The sequence below is a fragment of the Tamandua tetradactyla genome, chromosome 5 (genome assembly GCF_023851605.1).
Source record: "Tamandua tetradactyla isolate mTamTet1 chromosome 5, mTamTet1.pri, whole genome shotgun sequence".
Taxonomy (NCBI): domain Eukaryota; kingdom Metazoa; phylum Chordata; class Mammalia; order Pilosa; family Myrmecophagidae; genus Tamandua; species Tamandua tetradactyla.
Genome location: NC_135331.1, coordinates 182,003,300 through 182,023,033, shown reverse-complemented (window position 1 = coordinate 182,023,033; position 19,734 = coordinate 182,003,300).

The following is a 19,734-nucleotide window of genomic DNA, read 5'->3' as shown; positions in this document are numbered from 1 at the left end:
GAAGGGCCTGGTGACTCTTCAGGGATAAAATTCTGATGGAACTCTGGATTGCTTCACTGAGTAATGCACTGAGGCCAGCAATGGTGCTGGCTGAGGGTGAGGGGACTCTCCAGTGGGTTGTGGAAGGGGGAAATGGTAAGTATCGGTGGTGGGCCTGAGTCCAGAAGCAGCAGTGAGGGCTGTTGTTATGTCCAATAACCTTCCTCTTGTTTCACGAGGAAAAGCTGTTTTCAAATGGGGCAAACTTCTTATACAGAGTCATTGGCATTAACTGATGCAAGGGGTGGGTGATAGTGCACACTTTGGTGCACCACTTAGCTCTCCTCTTCATGAACCAGGTGTGCTCGTTTCCCCAGCTCCCAAGATTTGGACTGCTCTTGGCTCACAGTTGAGTCTTTCCCTAGGAATTATCTTCAGCTGAAGAGAGCTGCCTTGTATAAGTTCATGCCCCCTCCCTGGGACAACCCTGTATTCAATGACTGGCCAATGTGGGGGGTTAAGGGCTCAGAGACTTTTGCTTCAGGTATGAGCAAATCTGAAAGGTCATCTCAGCACTAGGACCTCCTGGGTGATGCCCTGAGTTCCCTGTTGTCACTGTAATCACCACAGTTCCACATCTCTCTCTGCCCAATTCTGTTTTGTTACCTGTTAAGATTCCTGTTCCTAAGAGCACTCTTCCAGAAAGCACCTGCACATAAATCCCTGTCACAGAGTCAGCCTCCTGAGGAGCCCAAATTAAAGCAAGAATGGACGGGAGAAGGTGAATACACAGGCTTTTAGGAGTCTATTCTGGCAGCTCAGGGGCAGCCTTCTTGTTTTCTTTCACCTCTCTGCTTTCTAACTTTCAAATGTGTTTTTCAGTATAACCTTTTCTAAAACATTGCATAATGTATCTGGATATAAAATTAGGATGTAGAGAAAATAATTTAAAATAGATTTTGTACAGAAACTAGACTTAATCACTTAACGATTATTTTTTTGAAAGTTGGGCAGGTAAATGCCTAGTAAACAATGCTACCCCTCATCTAGCACAGGTCCAGGCACATGGTGGACACTCTATAAATACTTGTTGAAAAAATAGATGAATGCAATTTTTAGTATTCTAACTCTTATACTGTTGCTAATGCCCAAGTTACATGTGATATTTCAAACCAAGGGGGTTTCCAGAAAATTCAACCATAATTAACAATATGACTAGGGGCAAGTTGCTTAACTTCTTTGAAACTTAGTTCCTTTGTCGGTAAATTAAACATTATGCCACTATATTAGCTTTCTATTGCTACTGTAGAAAATAACCAAAAATTTAGCAGCTTTAATAAAGATTTTTTTATTATACAGGTTTTGTAGTTGTGGTAGGCAGAGTAATGGTCCCGAATGGACCATAAGCCAAAATATATGAGATGTCTCTAGAAGCTAGAAAAGGTGAGGAAGTAGATTTTCCTTTAGAGCCTCCAGAAGGAACACAATCAGGTCGACACCTGGATTTTAGCCCTGTGAACCCATTTTGGACTTGTGACCTTCAGCACTGTAAGATAATAAGCTTCCATTGGTTTAAGCCAACAAGTCTGTGATAATATTGTTAGAATTCCAACAATGTGCTAAAATTATCCTCAAACATAGAAGCATTGCATCACTCTCTAACTACTGCTGGGAAAGTTGTCCACTTTTAAGGATTAGAAATGATTAGATTGGACCCACCTGTATTATTCAGGCTACTCCCCCATCTCAAAGTCCTTAACTTAATCATATTTGCAACATTCTTTTTGCCATGTAAAATAATACATTCACAGTTCTGGGAATTAGGACCTGGACCTCTTGGGGTTGTGGGGCTGGGGGGCCATTAATTTGACTACCACAGCTGCCAGCCTTGCAAGGATTGAATGAGATGAGGAAGAAACATAAACACATGACACATGCAGTAAACACTAATAGGTTCTTCCTTGTAAATAAATCTCATATTTGAATTCCTATGTATCTGCTCTTTACTATTCTACCTGTCGTACCATCCAAATTAGATATTATAGTGATTTGGTAGAAGTTGTTACTCAGTCTTTTATTAATTGAAGTTGTCAAATATTTTTTGATCTCCTCACCATCTGAACCTAACTTAAAACTGTTGAAAGAGCTGGGGGTGCAAGGGTAGCTCAGTGGTAGAATTCTCACCTGCCATGTGGGAGACCTGTGTTTGATTCGTGGCCCATGCATTTCCCAAAAAACAAACAAAAAATTCAACAAATGGTGCTGCAATTATGGGATACTCACATGGAAAAAGAATGAAATATTACCCTAGCCATACAGCTTACAAAAAAAATTATTGAAAGCATGACCACTGTTGGATTCAGAAGGATCTTACGTACAAACATTTAGTTTTAAAATTAGAACTAGATCTTATCCTATAACAAATATTTATATAATGGCTCCTGTGAGCCATGCACTCTTCTGGGACTAGAGATCCAGTGGTGGACAAATAGTCCCTGCCTACATGTAGTTTCCAATGGAATTCAATCTTGGAAGTAAATTCTGATTTTTCCCACCTCTTTTGTGATATGATAGCAAATGGCTTAAGGGGCATCTTTCCCTTTTGGTATTGTTTAAATCCTTACTTTCCTACAGTAATGGCTTACATTAAGCTTACTCTTAATCATATTCTAGATCTATGGGTTCTTACAAAGTTCATGTTTGTATTAAATCATAAATTGGAAATGTCATTAAACATATTCAATTAGAGAAATAATTAAATTAACCATGAGTTTTGGCAGTTTTCCAATTTTGATTTAGCTATTTTGAGGTCACATTTGTGATTATTAAGCCTCAAATAGGGCTACAGTCAGCAAAAAACAACTGGTTTAATCAATTGTGATTATAGATCAAAAGATACATGACTAAAACCTTTTACATGTATAAATGAATGGGGAAAAAGTATATTTTTATTCACTGGAATTAAATTCCTTTTAGAGAAGGAACTATCTTTACTTAGGAAAAGAGATAAAGATAGGTGACTTTGATACCAGGGAAATGGGGACTGGAAGAGATTATAAAAGGATAATTAGCCAGAATTTTGGGATTTGGGAGAGTAGCAAAGGAGAGGCAAAGGAGGGAAATGTGGTCAAGCAATATGGAGAGAGGCCTGAATTGGCAGAGTTGTCCAGAGGACGTTTTAAAAACAAGGATATCAAATACTGGAGTTGTTCTCTTGGCCGTGATATTACCCCCTCCTCTCCACTTACCCAAACTTTCTGTAAAATGTGGTTTCACTGCAGTCAACACATGAACTGGGGTTTCTTTATGTGAAAATTAAAGAAGAGGGGCCAAATGCTTCATCTTAGCTGGAACAGAGCAGACAGAAAAGAACAACTTCATGACCCAGCAATGAGACTGAAACTTCAGCAGACATAGGAAATTACAGCCAGAGGTGGCTCTGGAATAGGAACTTGCCCAGACCTTCCAGCCAGAGGCAGAATGAGCCTCTGGGTTCTACATCGTTTGATCTCAAGGTGCACGGAAATCATTTCTAATTTTCTAGTGATATGATTTTAATCAAATAAATTTGTCACTCTAAGTCTTGTTTTGTTCACTTACAAAAAGGAGATTAAAAACAGGTCCCATTTAAAATGGGTTTCTGTGGGTATTAAATCTTAAATATTATCACTGTAGTTGTTATTGTTACTATTAATATTGACATTGCTTCTTTATTTCTTTCATCCTGAGGAGGCAGAGATTATTGTCATGCTCCAGTTAAAGGTAGGAGGGTTTATGGGTTTGGGGTTAAAAAAGAATTAAGAGTCTCTTTCCTTCCCTGCTGTGGTAGTTAGTTTCAGGTGTCAACTTGGTCAGGTGACAATGCCCTGTTGTTCTGTTGCTGTGGACTTAAATCATCAACATGTGGAATTCATTTATGGTTGATTACATCTGCAGTGGGCTAAGGGGAGTGCCTCCCACAACAAGTGAGGTTTAATTTAATTAGCTGGTGGCTCAAAAGAGAGAGGGTAGAAGAGAAGTCAGCACCTCAGCATACCTCATCTCAGCACTCGCAGCTCAGCCCAGACATTTGGAGATGCAGAAAGGAATTGCCTCAGGGAAAGTCGGTGGAACCCAGAAACCAGGAGAGAAGGTCAGCAGATGTCTCTGTATGCCTTCCCATGTGACAGAGAAACTCAGATGAAAGCTAGCTGCTTTTGCTCCCAGAAACTGTAAATTTATAACTAAGTAGGTCCCCTTAGTAAAAGCTGATCCCATCTCTGGTGTGTTGCATTCTGACAGCATTAGCAAGCTAAAACAGCTGCTTATCCCCAATTCTCTAAAAGTAGTGTGTATTCACTGACCCTCCTACCTTACTCTTATTTCCTCTTCAGCCCACTGTTTTTATTTCTGCTACCAATTACTCTTCTGAAATCACTGCTCTCATAAAAGGGTGTATAAATGCATCAACTGCAAAAGATCAATGAGCACTTCCTCTCTTTATTTCATTGGACCTTTCCTGCAATTGATACTACTGATTACAGACTCCTTCTTGAAACATTGTAGTTTTATTTTCTGTTCCCAGCTTTCCCTGTTCTCATACATCCCCTCCTCTTTGGAGGGACGACAGGGTCTCATGGGCATCACTCCTCCGTAACACGCCACCCCATCAAGTGCAATGCTATCTCTGCCACCAAATGCTCTTTCCCCCAACCACACCCCAGTTTCTTCCACTTACCCACCCTAAAGTTTTAACCACGAGTGGATACTGTATTTTCTAAATCCACATCTCCATTTTTGAGTTTCAAACAATTTATTTAACTATGAGCTGGAAAACTCTACCAAGATATGCCTCACACATTTCCACACACATCTAAAATGAGGCTCCTCATCATTCCTCCCTAAGAATGGCTTCTTCTGCTCTCTGTACTGTCTTAGTTGGTAAACAAACAAACATCTTGTCACTTGAGACGCCAGTCTTCCATATTCCTCTCCCCCCTCACTTTCTAACCATATTTAATAAATCAATGGTCCTATCAAACTCTTTTGATAGGTATATGATTAGTAAAAAAATATTAAACACTCAAAACTGATTTTATTTATATCTTATTTACATGCATTTATCAATCACACATTAAATGTAAGGAAAGCCTTTTTTTAAAATAAAAATAAAAATAGGGCGGGCCGCGGTGGCTCAGCGGGCAAAGTGCTTGCCTGCTATGCCGGAGGACCTCGGTTCGATTCCCGGCCCCAGCCCATGTAACGAAAACGGAGAAACAAAATACAATAAAACAAGAAAATGCTTAAAAGATGTTTCCCTTTCTTCCTCTCTTCCTTCCTTCTATCCTTCCTTCCTTCTCTCTGTCTTTCCTTTAAAAAAAAAAAAAAAAAAAAAAATAAATGTTCCAATATTTATTTCCCGCAACCACTGTATTGTCATGCTACCTCACCTTGAGACCCCTGAAATAATTCTTAAATCTCCTAAGTATTTGTTTAATTGATCCCCATCTTTCTATTCCTGCTTCTTTCCATTGCTTTTGTCAGATACTCATTATTTCTTGCATCAGCCTCTGCAAATGCCTCATTTCATGGTTTCCTGACTTTGCATGTCTTTCCAAAATTCTCATATATGTTTCATTTCATATTATATTTTTATCAAAATTATGCAGCTAAACCTTTTAATTCCCCTGCCTAAAACTATTTTCATTGCCCATAGGATGAAACTAAGCTCTGTTAAAAAAGCTCTCCATGATCTATCTATATTCCTTTCTGACTTGATGTGTCTCCATTCCATTCTTTACATTTTAGCAAAATCAAATTTCAGCAAAATCAAACTGTTTTTATTTTCTTGAGCTCAAATACTTATTTCTCACCATTCTGCCCTTGTATATTTTGAATGCTTCTTTGAGTCATCATTCTTCCATTCACTATATATATATATATATATATATAAATGTATGTATTTGCTAAACGATATCTACTCATTCTTTTAGAGTTAGGTCTGGATGTTGAATTTTCCAAAATGCATTTTTTTTCTGGCCATAGAAACTAACCAGGTGACTTACATAAATCTGTAATACCCTATGGATAGCTCTACCACATTGGGCCTTAATGTGGCTGGAGAAAAATACCCAGCCATGTTTAATTATTTTCACTCAAACCTTGACCACAACATTCAAGTGGGCCTTTAGTACTTGTTCTAGTTTGCTAGCTGCCAGAATGCAATATACCAGAAACAGAATGGTTTTTAAAAAGGGGAATTTACTAAGTTGCTAGTTTACAGTTCTAAGGCCAAGAAAATGTCCCAATTAAAGCAATTCTATAAAAGCGTCCAAATTAAGGCAGCAACAAGAGCTTAACTTCACTCAAGAAAGGCCAGTGAAGTCCAGGGTTTCTCTCTCAGCTGGAAAGGCACATGGCAAACATGGTGATGATGTCTGTTAACTTCCTCTCTGGGCTTCTTGTTTCATGAATCTCTCCCGGGGCATTTTCCTTCTTCATCTCCAAAGGTCTCTGGCTGGTAGACTCTCAGCCTCGTGGCTCTGCCATGATTCTGTGGCTCCCTCCTCTTTCTCAAGCTTTCTCCAAAAATGCTTCCTCTTTTAAAAGGATTCCAGTAAACCAATTAAAACCCACTGGGAATGGGTTAAGCCACATCTCCGTGGAGATTCCATAATCAAGTTTCCAACATACAGTGCTAAATAGGGTGTAAAGAAATGGCTGCACTATAAAATTGGATTAGGATTAAGACATTGCTTTTCTAGGGTACATGAATCCTTTCAAACCTGCACAATGCTAGGAAATCTTAATGCATACCCCTAGCTACCACCCCCCTCTCTTTCTTGCTGTCTCTCGGATGACTGTTTGACATGTCATCTTCTCTCCTCAAACTCTCGACACCACCCAGCCCATCCTATCTTTGAGCTAATAACTTTGCATCATTGCAAAGCATCTGTGCCCACATTAGACACTGTGCCATCTGAGCTGTTACCATAGAGGAACTATCCATGCTCTTACCTAAAGCTAATTCTTCTACTTGTGTACTAGACCCTTTTGCATACTCAAAAACATTGCTCCAACAATATTTTTTCTCTCTCTCTTATATATCATCAATTTTTATTCCTCTACTGGATTATTCCCATCACCATAAAAATATGCTATCATTTCTCCCTAATCAAAAGGCAAAACAAAACAAATACTTTTCAAAAACAAAGTACATTAAGCAGAATTTATCTCAAAGCCAAAACCAAAACCAAATACATCTCAAAGAAGGAAACAACACAGATACTGTTCATTAGCTATCAGATGATATTAAGGACTAACCATAAATTTTGTATGTTGTGAAATTGGTATTGCAATTATGCTAAAAAGTCCTTATTGATTGGAAAGACCTACCGACATATTTATGAATTAAAGGATATTATGTTTAAGATATGTTTTAACAGTGTGGGTGGGAATAGATAAAATAAGATTAGCAAAATATTGGTAATTGTCAAAGCTTGGTGATAGGTACTATATGTTCTCCATATCTGTATGTACGCAATAAATTACCTGTAGTAGAAAGTAAAACAAACCACAAAAAACTTTCCATTTACCCTACTTTTCCTCCCAATTTCCACCTATTCCTTTGATCGCTTTTGTTAGAAAACTCCTCTAGTCATCTATACTCATTGTCTTTAATTTCTTTCCTGTATTATCTTCTTAGACCTACTCCATTTAGAATTTTGCTCTCCCACTACTCTGAAACTACTCTTTCTAATATGATTTATGTCCACCATATTACTAAACACAGCAGGCCATTTTTAGTCCTATTCTCTCAGCAGAATTGGACATGACACTTCATATACTTTCTTCGCTTGGTTTCTAGGTCACCACCCTCTTCTGGATCGATTACCGATACTAGAAATCAGAGTGATCCTCTTAACATGTAAACCAGATCAAAACACGCCCCCTGCTTAGAACCCTATAATGCAAAGAGATTATTTGTCATCACATTTAAAATTTAGCAATGTTTTAAATTGTGTACGTTTGGAATTGTATTCTACTTATAACTTATAGAAGAATGATTAAATTCCTAAATACTGAAAGAATTTATAAAAGAAAAAGTTTTAATGTCTACTTTTCCACTCAGAGTAAAAGCCAAAATCCTTACAATCTGCCCCCACCTGATTGCCTATTAAGTTCTGTGCAGTCTGAGCCCCCGTTGCCTTTATGACCTCATTTTTTCACTACTCTCTGCCTTGATCACTTTTTTCTATTCAAACCTGATTTCCAAGCTATTCCTCAAATGTGTCACACATGTTTTCACCTTAGGGCCTTTGCGTTGGTTCTTGCCTCAGCCTGGAGAACCTTGCCCATGATATAAGGGACTCCAGCTCTCATTCGTTTGAAGATTCTGCTCAAATGTCACTTTCTCAGTGTTGTCTACCCTGACCATCAACTTTTAAATTGCAATCAGACCCCTGCCTTCTTGACTCCTCTTCCTACTCCTTATTCCCCTTACCCTGTTCTGCTTGTCCTTTCTCCATAGCGCTTATCATGTAATATGCTATAAATTCCTTATTTTATGATTTTTTTTCTTAGTGCTAGTATGACAATAGACTGTAAACATCATAAAATAAGACATTTTGTTTCTTCATTGATGTATGTAAAGGAATAGAGCACAGCCTAGCACACAGTATGTCCACCGACATGTTGAATGAAATCTTTTTTAAGATACTACATTTAACAAATTATTCTATAGTCGACTCATTTATCTGTCTCCTCCATTAAATTGCAAACACCATGACACAGGGACTATCCTTTTCATCCTTTTTCACCCCAGGTTAGATTTATCAAGGTATAACTAAAAAACATTAAAATTCATGATAAATGTATAAATTCATATAAGTACCACTGCAATCAAGATATAGAATTTATCTAGGTTACTCCCCCAAAAGTTCACTCAAATCTCTTTGTAATTCATTTCTTCTTTTTACTCCCAGCCCCTAGCAAACACTGATAACATTTTCTGAAATTAGTTTTGCTTTCTTTCTTTTCTTTTTTTTTAAGAGTCCCATATAAAAGGAATCTACTGCCTTTCATGTATGGCTTCTGTCACTGACCATTCTGACATTGAGATTAATTCATGTTGCTGCACGCACCAAGAGTTTGTTTTTTATATTGTTGAATATTCCATTGTATTGATGTACCATGATTTATTTATCCATTCACTAATTAATGGACATTGGGATTATTTCTGGCTTTCAAATATGCTAAATATTAGTAGGTATGCTGTGATATCCTATTGTAGTTTTCAATTTTCATTTCCCTGATGACTAATCATATTATAAATCTTTCCATAATCTTATTTTCCATGTGTTTACCTTCTTTAGTGAATCTACACAAATCTTTTACATATTTTTTATTGAATTGTTTTCTTAGTATTGAGTTATGTGAGTTCCTAACATATTTTGGATACATGTCCTTTATCACATATGAATTTTGCCAATATTTTCACCCTATCTGTAACATTTGGTCAGGTTTATTAGTGTTTTTCTTTGATAGTTCAAATATTAAGAAATATTTGCTTAACTAAAGGTCATAAACATTTTTCCCATGTTTTATTCTAGAAGTTTTATAGTTAATAGCCCTTACATTTAGGTCTGTGTTCCACTTTGGGTTAATTTTTGCATCTGTTTTAAAGTATGGGTTGAAATTCATATTTTGCATACACATGCTCAATTGTTACAGAACAATTTGTTGATAAGGCTATTCTTTCCCCCATTGAATTATTTAGGCACTGTGATGATTAGGTTCTGGTGTCAACTTGGCCAAGTGATTATGCCTAGTTGTCTAGTCAGGTAAGCACTGGCCTGACCATTTCTGCCAGGATATTTCATGGCTGGTTGATAAACCTGAAGGCTAGTGTATTAAATCATCAGTCCATTGATTGCATCTGTGACTGATTACATCTGTGACCCAATAAGGCATGTCTCCCACCAATTGGAGACTTTTAAGGAAGAAAAGAGAATTTCACTATTTCTTCAGCCAGTGAGCCTCTCCTGTGGAGTTTGTCCAAACCCTTCATCAGAGCCACCAGCTTCACAGCCTGCCCTATGGATCCTGAACTCTTCCATTTCCATAGTTGCATGAGACACCTTTATAAATCTCATATTTACAGATCTCTCTTGTTGATTCTGTTTCTCTGGAGAACCCTGACTAATACAGGAACCCTTGTCAAAAAATCAATTGACCTTGTATCTGTTGATCTATTTCTGCACTCTCTATTCTGGTTCATTGATGCCTATGTCTATACTTAAACCAATACAATATTGTTTGGATTACTATTGCTTTATATGCAATATTGATCCAGTGAGTATTAATTCTTCAACTTTCTTATTCAAAATTGATTTGGGTATTCTAGGTCCTATGAATTTTAATATAAGTTTAAGAAGTAGCTTCTTAATTTCCACAAAAAGTTTGCTGGTATTTTGATTGAGGTTATGTTAAGTTGTAGGCCCATGTAGGAGGAATTGACACCTTAACATAGTGAGTCTTCTGATTTATGAACACAGTATCTCTCTCCCTTGGCTCAGGTTTTTTAAAAATTCTTTCAGCAATGTTTTGTTGTTTTCTGTGTACAGGTCTTGTACATATTTTATAAATTAATCTCTAATTCATGTTGTGATGCTATTGTAAATAACATTTTTAAATTTCAGTTTTCAATTGTTTGTTGCTAGGATATGAAAATAAAATTGATTTTCCAATATTTACCTTGTATCTGTGACCTTGCTAAATGCAGTTATTAATACTGGTTGCTTTGTTATGGGTTCCCTGTGAGTTTTCTATGTAAACAACCAAGTCTTCTATGAAGAGTGACAGTTTTACTACTTCTCTTTTTTTCCTTCATATTGCACGGGGTAGAACCTTCTGTTTAATGTTTACTAGGAGTAGTGAGATCACATAACCTTGCCTTGTTTCTGTTCTTACAGGGGAAGTATTCAGTCTTTTAATACTCTCTATATTTGTAGTTATTCTGTAGATGTCTTCTATGGGGTTGAGGCAATTCACTTCTATTTTGAGTTTTCTGAGAATTTTTGTCATAAATTGATGTTGAATTTTGTCAATTTCTTAAATGTATCTATCAAGATGGCCAGAAGCTTTTGCTTTCTTAGTATGTTGATATGGTTAATTACATTGACTGATATTTCAATGTTGAACCAATCTTGCTATTTTGGGAGAAACCTAAATTAGTTGTGTTGTATTATGCATTTTATATGTTGCTAGGTTTGATGTCTAATAATTTTAAAAGTATTTTTGCATCTGTGTTAGTTTGCAAGCTGCCAGAATGCTATATACTAGAACTGGAATGGCTTTTAAAAGGGGGAATTTACTAAGTTACTTGTTAATAGTTCTAAAGCCTTGAAAATGTCCAAACAAAGGAATCCAGGGAAAGATGCTTGAATTTAAGAAAGGCTGGTGGGTCTGGAACAGCTCTGTCAGCTGGGAAATCACGTGGCTGGCATCTGCTGGTCCCTTGCTCCTGGGCTCTGTTGCTTTCAGCCTTTGTTCCTGTGGGGGTTCCTCACTTTGCTTCTCCAAGTCTGGTTTTCATCTCTTGGCCTCCCTTGGCTCTCTCCAGGTTCTGTCTTAGTGAACATCTCATGGTGATGTCTGCTGGGCTCCAAGCATCTCCAAACATCTGTGTCTGTTTTCCAAGTGTTGATGTCTATATTAGCTCTGCTATGAAGTTTCTGTTGAATGTTATTTCTCCAAAATGTTTCCTCTTTTAAAGGGTTCCAGTAAATTATCAAGATCCATGTGGATTGAGTGGAATCACAGCTCCATGGAGATAATCTAATCAAAAGTTTCTGCCCTACAGGGCTGAATTAGGATTAAAAGAGATGGCTCCCTCCACAAGATTAAATCAGGGTTAAAACATGGCTTTTCTGGGATACATAATATTTTCAAACTGGCACATTCCACCCTCTGGACCCCAAAAAGACCTGTTTTTTTCATATATAAAATATGTTCACTCTGTCACAATATCACAAAAGCCTTAAAACATTTCAGTAACAATACAAATACAATACAAAGTTAAAACCAGTACAAAATCTCATCAAAATCTGTTTCAGGCATGGCCTATTTTAAAGGAAAAATTCTCTAGTTCTGCCTGTGAAACTTAGAACAAGTTATCCACTGTCAATATATCAAGGAGAGACAATCATAGTATACATATTTACATTTCCATGGGAGAAATTGGAAGGAACACAGATGCCAGAAGATCCAAAAAGTTCTGAAAAAATACAGGTCAAACTCCATTAGATTTCTAAGTCTAAGAGTCATTTTTCCTCAGGGCTTTAGAAAGTGGCAGTCCCACCCTTTCCAAGGGCCTAGGCAGTGGCTTTGCTCTCCAAATGCTGGGGTGTTTTGTAACACTTAGAAGCCACCTTTTTATCAGCTCCACCCTCTGTATACATTGGGGAAGTACCTGGGCTCTCTGCCATCTCCAAGGCCATGCTCAACCCCTCACAAACAATGGGGTGGTAGCCAGGCTCCCCCAATCCCTGGTTTATGAGCTCCACCCTCTCCAAGGCCAGAGGTGGCACAACTCTTTCTAAACAACATAGTGGAAGGCCCACCTCTGCTTCCAGGTGTATGGGTCAGTCTGCTCTCCTGGCCTGAACTTTATTGGCTCCAGACCTTAGCCTCCATGGTTCTGCCTCTGAAGACATTTTTCCTTCACTTTGCCCCTTTTCTGTCCCTTTTAGTCTGGCAGTGGTTCTGTTTATACAGGTCCCACAACACTCTTGCTGGTTTTCTTTGCAATATGCTGGGATCATGCCCTTCAGACAAAAGAACTTTCCACAAATCCTTTCTCTTCTCTGGATAACTCCATCTCCAATCCTTGCCTGTCTTACAATGGCTGACTGCTTCCATGCTTGGATAAATCCCCACATGGGGTCCTATTCACTGGGTTCTCACTTTCTAGAAGCCCAGAATTTTCCAAAACACTAATTTCTGTTCTTTGTACCCAAGAGATCAGTTCTCAATGTATCTCTTTCCTCTCACATTTTACTATAAGCTACAAGGATCAGCCAGATTGCATTTTCCACATTTAGTTTGGAAATTTCGCCCGCTATAGCCAAGTTTATCCCTCTCAAAATTTGCCTGCCATCCACAAAGAAGGCCTGACTTCCAGTTTGCAAAGACATGTTCCTCCTTTCTGTCTAAAGCCTTATCAGAGGTACCTTTAGAGTCCACCTTTCTACCAACAGTCTCTGCAGAACATTCTAGGCCTTCTCTATCAAATATATCACAATCTTCAGAATCTACCTCCTGCCCACTTAAAAACTGTTCCAATATTCAGGTATTTGCAAATAAACCTCACTTCTCTGATATCAAAATTGTATTAATTTGCAAGCTTCTGGAATGCTGTATACCAGAACTGGAATGGCTTTATAAAGGGGAACTTAATAAGTTACAAGTTTACAGTTCTAAGCCTTTAAAAATATCCAAACTAAGGCATCTAGTCATAGTTTAGTTCTTGTTTCTTTCAAAGTCTTTTTTCTGGTTTTGGTAATAAGGTTACCCTGGCGTAATAAATTGAGAACATCCCCCTTCTCCTATTTGCTGAAGAGTTTATCTAAAATTGGTATTAACTTTTCCTTAAGTGTTTTGTAGGTTTTATTCTGTGACACCATCTTGGCTTAGAGTTTTCTTTGGGAGGAAGTTTTTGGCCATAGTTTCAATTTCTTTAATAGATATAGGGCTATTAAAATTTCCTATTCCTTCCAACAGCTTATCCACTTCATCTATTCTTTAGTGTATTAATCATATTAATTTTAAAGTCTCTGTTGGTACTGCCAATTTCTGTGCCATCTCTGGATCTGGTTCTGTAATTTCTTAACAATAGGTCTATTTTCTTGCTGATCTGTTATGTCTCATATTTTTTATCGCTGATGTTGTGAAGATGAATAGAAATGGAGGTAAATAATGTTCCTGCCTAGCAGTGACCTCACCTCTTTTCTTATCAGGCTGTTAGCGGGAGAAGTTGACTTAATTCCAGTTTCACTGGGTTTGGGCTTTGTTGTTACTACAGCTATTTCAATGCACCACAGACATCAAACATTACAACGGAAAATGGCTGCCATTTGGTTCTTACCCCGGTGGGTAACTGGGGATTGGGGTGTGGAGGGGTTCTGGATGTCTGCCCTCCATCCTTGGTTTTTCGCAGGCCTTGCATGCCTGCACCACAGATGGATCGCTCTCGGTGCACTCTCTCTCTGCTCTCTGACAGTGGGGCCGGTTGTGGCTTGTTACTTGCCTCAAGGTTATGAGTGGTGGTGGTGGGGTCTCTGATTTTCTTCTCCAGCCTCAATCTCAGGCAGGCTCTGCATTCCAGACCCTGAGGAATGGAATTTCTTCCCATCCCTGACCCTCTGGTCTGTGGCAGCTGGCTCTGCCTTGCATGTTTGGGTGGGTGGGTGGGGCGAGATCTTGGGTGTAAACTAGTTTCCTGCTTCTCCTTTAGTGCAGGAGACTCTGCTTTGTATCAGTTTCGGATCCTGAGCATGAGTTTATTTCCTGTCCTTCCCCCAGTGATGGATGTTTTCTGATTGGGTTTTCTACTCCATTCCCCTCCCTAGCAATTGAAGAACTTTTCATGGGATTTGGGGGCAGGCATGCAGTTGGGCCTTTTCCCGGCACCACGTCCTCCAGTGGCTGCCACATTTGTTTAGGACGGGTGTCAGTGGGAAGGTGTAACTTTGTATGAAAAGAGTTCAGAACATGCTGGATTTGTGCCAGTTCCCACTGCTGCGACTGATTGCCCCTCTCCATCTGTGTCCTGGAGAGTGTTTCTCCCACAGCTCCTGCCCCCACCAAATCCTTTTTGTGAGCAACTGGTGGGAGGTGCACATTAAATTGCTGGTGAGTTTGTGCAGATTCACTTCATTTCCGGAGCTCCTATAGATTCTAAACTGTTAAGCTAACAGGTCAGCCTTTAGCAATTTATTAAAGTTGTAGTTATTTCCTTTTTACTCACTTCTATGTTGCCACTTCTTCCTGTCATGCTCTGCCAAGGGTCAAACAGTTTAAGAGCCCTGACAGTCCTTGGAAGAGCTCGTCACACTTTTGAATTCTGTATACTTGGTTGCTTTGAAGCCTTGGCTCTCTGATAGTGTCAAATAAAGTTATGATTTTATAGATTGTCCGGGCTTTTCTTGTAGTTAAAGTGGGAGTGACATTCTCTAATGTCTACTTATGTTCTATATAGACAAATAACTACATGTTCTTTTCATCTTTGTATCCTAATTTGAAACTCTGCATTCTTGAGGACTTGTAAAAATCCCTGAGGATTAACCCACAGTTCTACCTAGACACTGTAAAAAGGGATTTTATAAAGCTTAACAGTAGCTAATTTTTCCTGCTTAATTTCGCTATTTATATATATCTTAGCTTCTGAAATATCCAGCAAAAGCATTTGTGTCATTTTGTATTCATGGCTATGCATTTGGTGTGAGTTAAGAATTATAAAGAAAAGAATTATGGGCCCCATCAGGTTGAAAATAAACAATCCGAGACTTTCCCAGGGCGGTTATCTGTTTCTCGCCCTTCCCCCCCCCCCCCCCCCCCCCCCCCCCCCCGACTCCTTGCGCCTAAATCACTTGTAAAACTGTGGCTATCTGCAATAGCCACTCCCATGACTCATGCTCAAGAAATGCTCGCTGTGAAACTGTTAAAAGTGCTTGTTGTAAAGCTGCTCTTATCTGCTTTTTGCAAAACAGCACCTGTGACCCATGCTCAACCCCCACCCCCCTCATCTTACCCTTTAAAAAGCTTTTGCAGACTTAAGTTCGGGGCTCTCTGTTCCTGCGTGTTCAGCGAGCCCCACACATGTGTGGAAAATAAACCCCTTGCGTGTTGCATGAGAGAACGTCTCTTGGAGTCCTCCTTTGCGTGGCAAAATTCTCAAATTCTTACAACACATGATGGAGTTCTGGACTTGGTGAGAGCTGCACATCAGAAATAGTCAGATGGTTCTAAGTCTAATTACCACAAGTCATGACGCATAGCACAATGTAAAATATTCCTGGCTGGCATGAGGTCTCTTTCAGGGCTTCAGACACACCAGCCAAGCTTCAGAACTTTACCAAGCTGCTCCTCTGTCTGAATCTCTCTTATCCACATTTTTTTTTTTTGCTTGGGCAGGCACTAGGAATCGAATGCGGGTCTCTGGCATGGCAGGCGGGAACTCTGCCACTGAGCCACCATGGCTTACCCTCTCCTGTCCACTTTTTAATATAATTTTTCATTACAGAAGTTTGTGGGCTTACAATAAAATGCAGGATTCCCATACACCACCCCACTGCTAACACCTTGCATGGGTGTGAAACATTTGTTACAATTGATGAGCTGTATTTTTGTAATTGTACTTTTTTATGTAACAGTAGTTACCGTTGTAACAATTGATGACAGATTGTTAAAATAGTACTATTGTCCATAGTTTATATTACTGTATCATTTCCCATATAACACCTTATTATTAGCACCCTGTATTAGTATTATAATTTATTATCATTCATAGAAGAACAGTCTTATACTTGTACTATTAACTATAGTCCTTTGTCTATAAGAGGGTTCACTGTGTTATACACAGTTTTATCTTTTAATTTTTATTATAGTAACATATACAACCTAAAATTTCCCTTTTTTTCTACATTCACCTATATGATTCAGTGCTGTTATTACACTACAATATTGCGCTATCACTACCATCCATTTCCAAACCATTACAGTCAACTTAAGGAGAAATTCTGTACAAATTAAGCATCAACTACCCATTCTCTAAACCCAACTTATCCTCTGGTAACCTATATTCTAGATTCTAAGTTTATGAGTCTATTATAATAAGTTCATATCAATGAGATCATACAATACTTGTCCTTTTGTTTCTGGTTTATTTCACTCAACATAATGTCCTCAGGTTTCATTCATGTTGCCTCATGCATCAGGAGTTCATTCCTTTATGGCTGAATAATATTCCATTTTGTGAATATACCACATTTTGTTCATTTATCAGTGATGGACACTTGGATTGCTTCCATCTCTTCGCAATTGTGAATAATGCCGCTAAGAATATCAGTGTGAAAATGTCTTGTTTGAATCCCTTCTTTCCGTTCTTCAGGGTATATAGCTAGTAGCGGGATCACCAGTTTATATGGGAATTTTATCCTAAGCTTCCCAAGGAACTGCTAAACCGTATTCCACTTTTTACGTCCCCACCAGCAATGAATGAGTATTCCTATTTCTCCACATCCTCTCCAGTACTTGTAGTTTTCTGTTTTATTTTTCTTGATAATAGCCATTCTAGTGGGTCCGAAATAACTTATTGTGGTTTTGATTTGAATTTCCTTAATAGTTAGTGATGTTGAACATCTTTTCATATGCTTTTTTAGCGATTTGTAAATCCTTTTTGGAGAAATGCCCATTCAAGTCTTTTGTCCAGTTTTTAATTGGGTTGTTTTTCTTTTACTTATTGAATTGTAGGATTTCTTTATATATTTGATATTAAACCCTTTTCAGATGTGGTTTCCAAATATTTTCTTCCATTGAGTAGGTTGCTTTTTCACTTTCTTGACAAGGTACTCTGAGGCATAGAAGTTTTAAATTGTGAGGTATCTTCATTTATCTATTTTTTGGTGGTGTTGCTCGTATTTTGGGTGTAAAGTCTAAGAAACCATCACCTAACACAAGATCCTGAAGGTTATTCCCTACATTTTCTTCTAGGAGTTTTATAATCCTTGTTCTTATAGTTATGTCTTTGATCCATTTTGATTTACTTTCTGTAAATGGTGTGACATAGGGATCTTCTTTCATTCTTTTGGATATGAATGTCCAGTGTTCCCAGAACCATTTTTGAAAAGACTATTCTTTCCCAATTGAGTAGACTAGTCAGCCTTGTCAAAAAATCAATTGATCATAGACATAAATGCAAGTGTCTCTTTCTGAACTCTTATTTTGGTTCCAATGGTCAATATATCTATCCTTGTGCCAGTACCACGCTGTTTTGACCACTGTAGCTTTATAATATGTTTGAAGGCAGGATGTGTGAGTTTTGCAACTTCATTCTTCTTTTTCAAATAATTTTTAGCTAGTCAGAGCCCCTTACCATTTCAAATAAATTTGAAAATTGACTTTTCCATTTCTACAAAGAGGGCCATTGGAATTTTGATTGGGATTGCATTGAATCTATAAATCATTTTGGGCAGAATTGACATCTTAATGGTGTTTGGTTTATCAATCCATGAACTTGGAATTTCTTTCCATTTATATTTAAGTCTTCTCTGATTTCTTTTAGTAAGGTTTTGTAGTTTTCTGTGTAAAAGTCCTTAATGTAAGTTAGATTTGTTCCTAGATATTTTATTCTTTTAGTTACTGTTATGGTCAGGTTCATGTGTCAACTTGGCAAGTGGTGGGACCTGTTTGTCTGGCTGGGCAAGTGCTGGCCTGTCTGTTGCAATGAGGACATTTCATAGAATTAAATCATGAGCAGCTCAGCTGCATCCACAGCTGATTCCATTTGTAATCAGTCAAAGGGGAGTGTCTTCTGCAATGAGTACTGCTTAAGCTGATCATGGAAGCCTTTTAAGGAGGATTCAGAAGAGACAGGCTGTTCCTGCTTCGGCTGGTGAGCCTCTCCTATGGAGTTCATCCAGACCCTCCTTCGGAAGCGTGGGCTTCACAGCCTCCCCTACAGATTTGGACTCTGCATTCCTGTGGTCACGTGAGACACTTTTATAAATTTTATATTTGTGAGTGTTTCCTGTTGATTCTGTTTCTCTAGAGAACGCTAACTAATACAGTTGCTATTGTAAATGGAATTTTTTTCTTAATTTCCTCCTCAGGTTGCTCACTACTAGTGTATAGAAATCCTACTGATTTTTGCATGTTAATTTTTTTATTCTGCCACTTTATTGAACTTGTTTATTGGTTCTAATGTCGTTGTCATAGTTGTTTTTTTTTTTTTTTGCGTTTTCTCAATACAGAATCATGTCATTTGCAAATGCAAAGTTTTCTTCTTTCTATCCAGTTTGGATGCTTTTTACTTCTTTTCCTGGCCTAACTACACTGGCTAGAACTTCCAGTACAATGTTGAATAACAGTGGTGACAGTGGACATCCCTGTCTTTTTTCAAGTCTTAGAGGGGAAACCTTCAGGCTTTCACTATCGAGTCTGATGTTAGCTGCAGGTTTTTTGTATATGCCCTTTATCATATTGAGAAAGTTCCCTTCTATTCCTAGTTGTCCAAGGTTTTTTTAAATCAAGAAAGGATAAATATTTTGTCAAGTGCTATTTTTGGTATCAATGGATATGATCTTTTATTTTTCCCTTTGTTTTGTTAGTGTATTACACTAATTGATTTTCTTATGTCAAATCATCTATGCATATTTGTGATAAAACCTACTTGATTCTGGTGTGTACTTCTTTCAATGTGCTATTGGATTCAGTTTGCAAGTATTTTGTTAAGGACTTTTGCACCAATATCCTTAGGAAAAATTGGTCTGTAATTTTCTTTTCTTGTAGTATCTTTATCTGGCTTTGGTATAAGAATGATGTTAGCCTCATAGAATAAGTTTAGATAGTAGTCCCTCCTCTTCAGTTTTTTGGAAGAGTTTGGACAGAACTGGTATTTGTTCTTCTTGGAATGATTGGTAGGATTCATCTGTGACACCATGTGGTCCTGGGCTTTTGTGTTGGGAGTGTTTTGGCGACTGACTCAATCTCTTTACT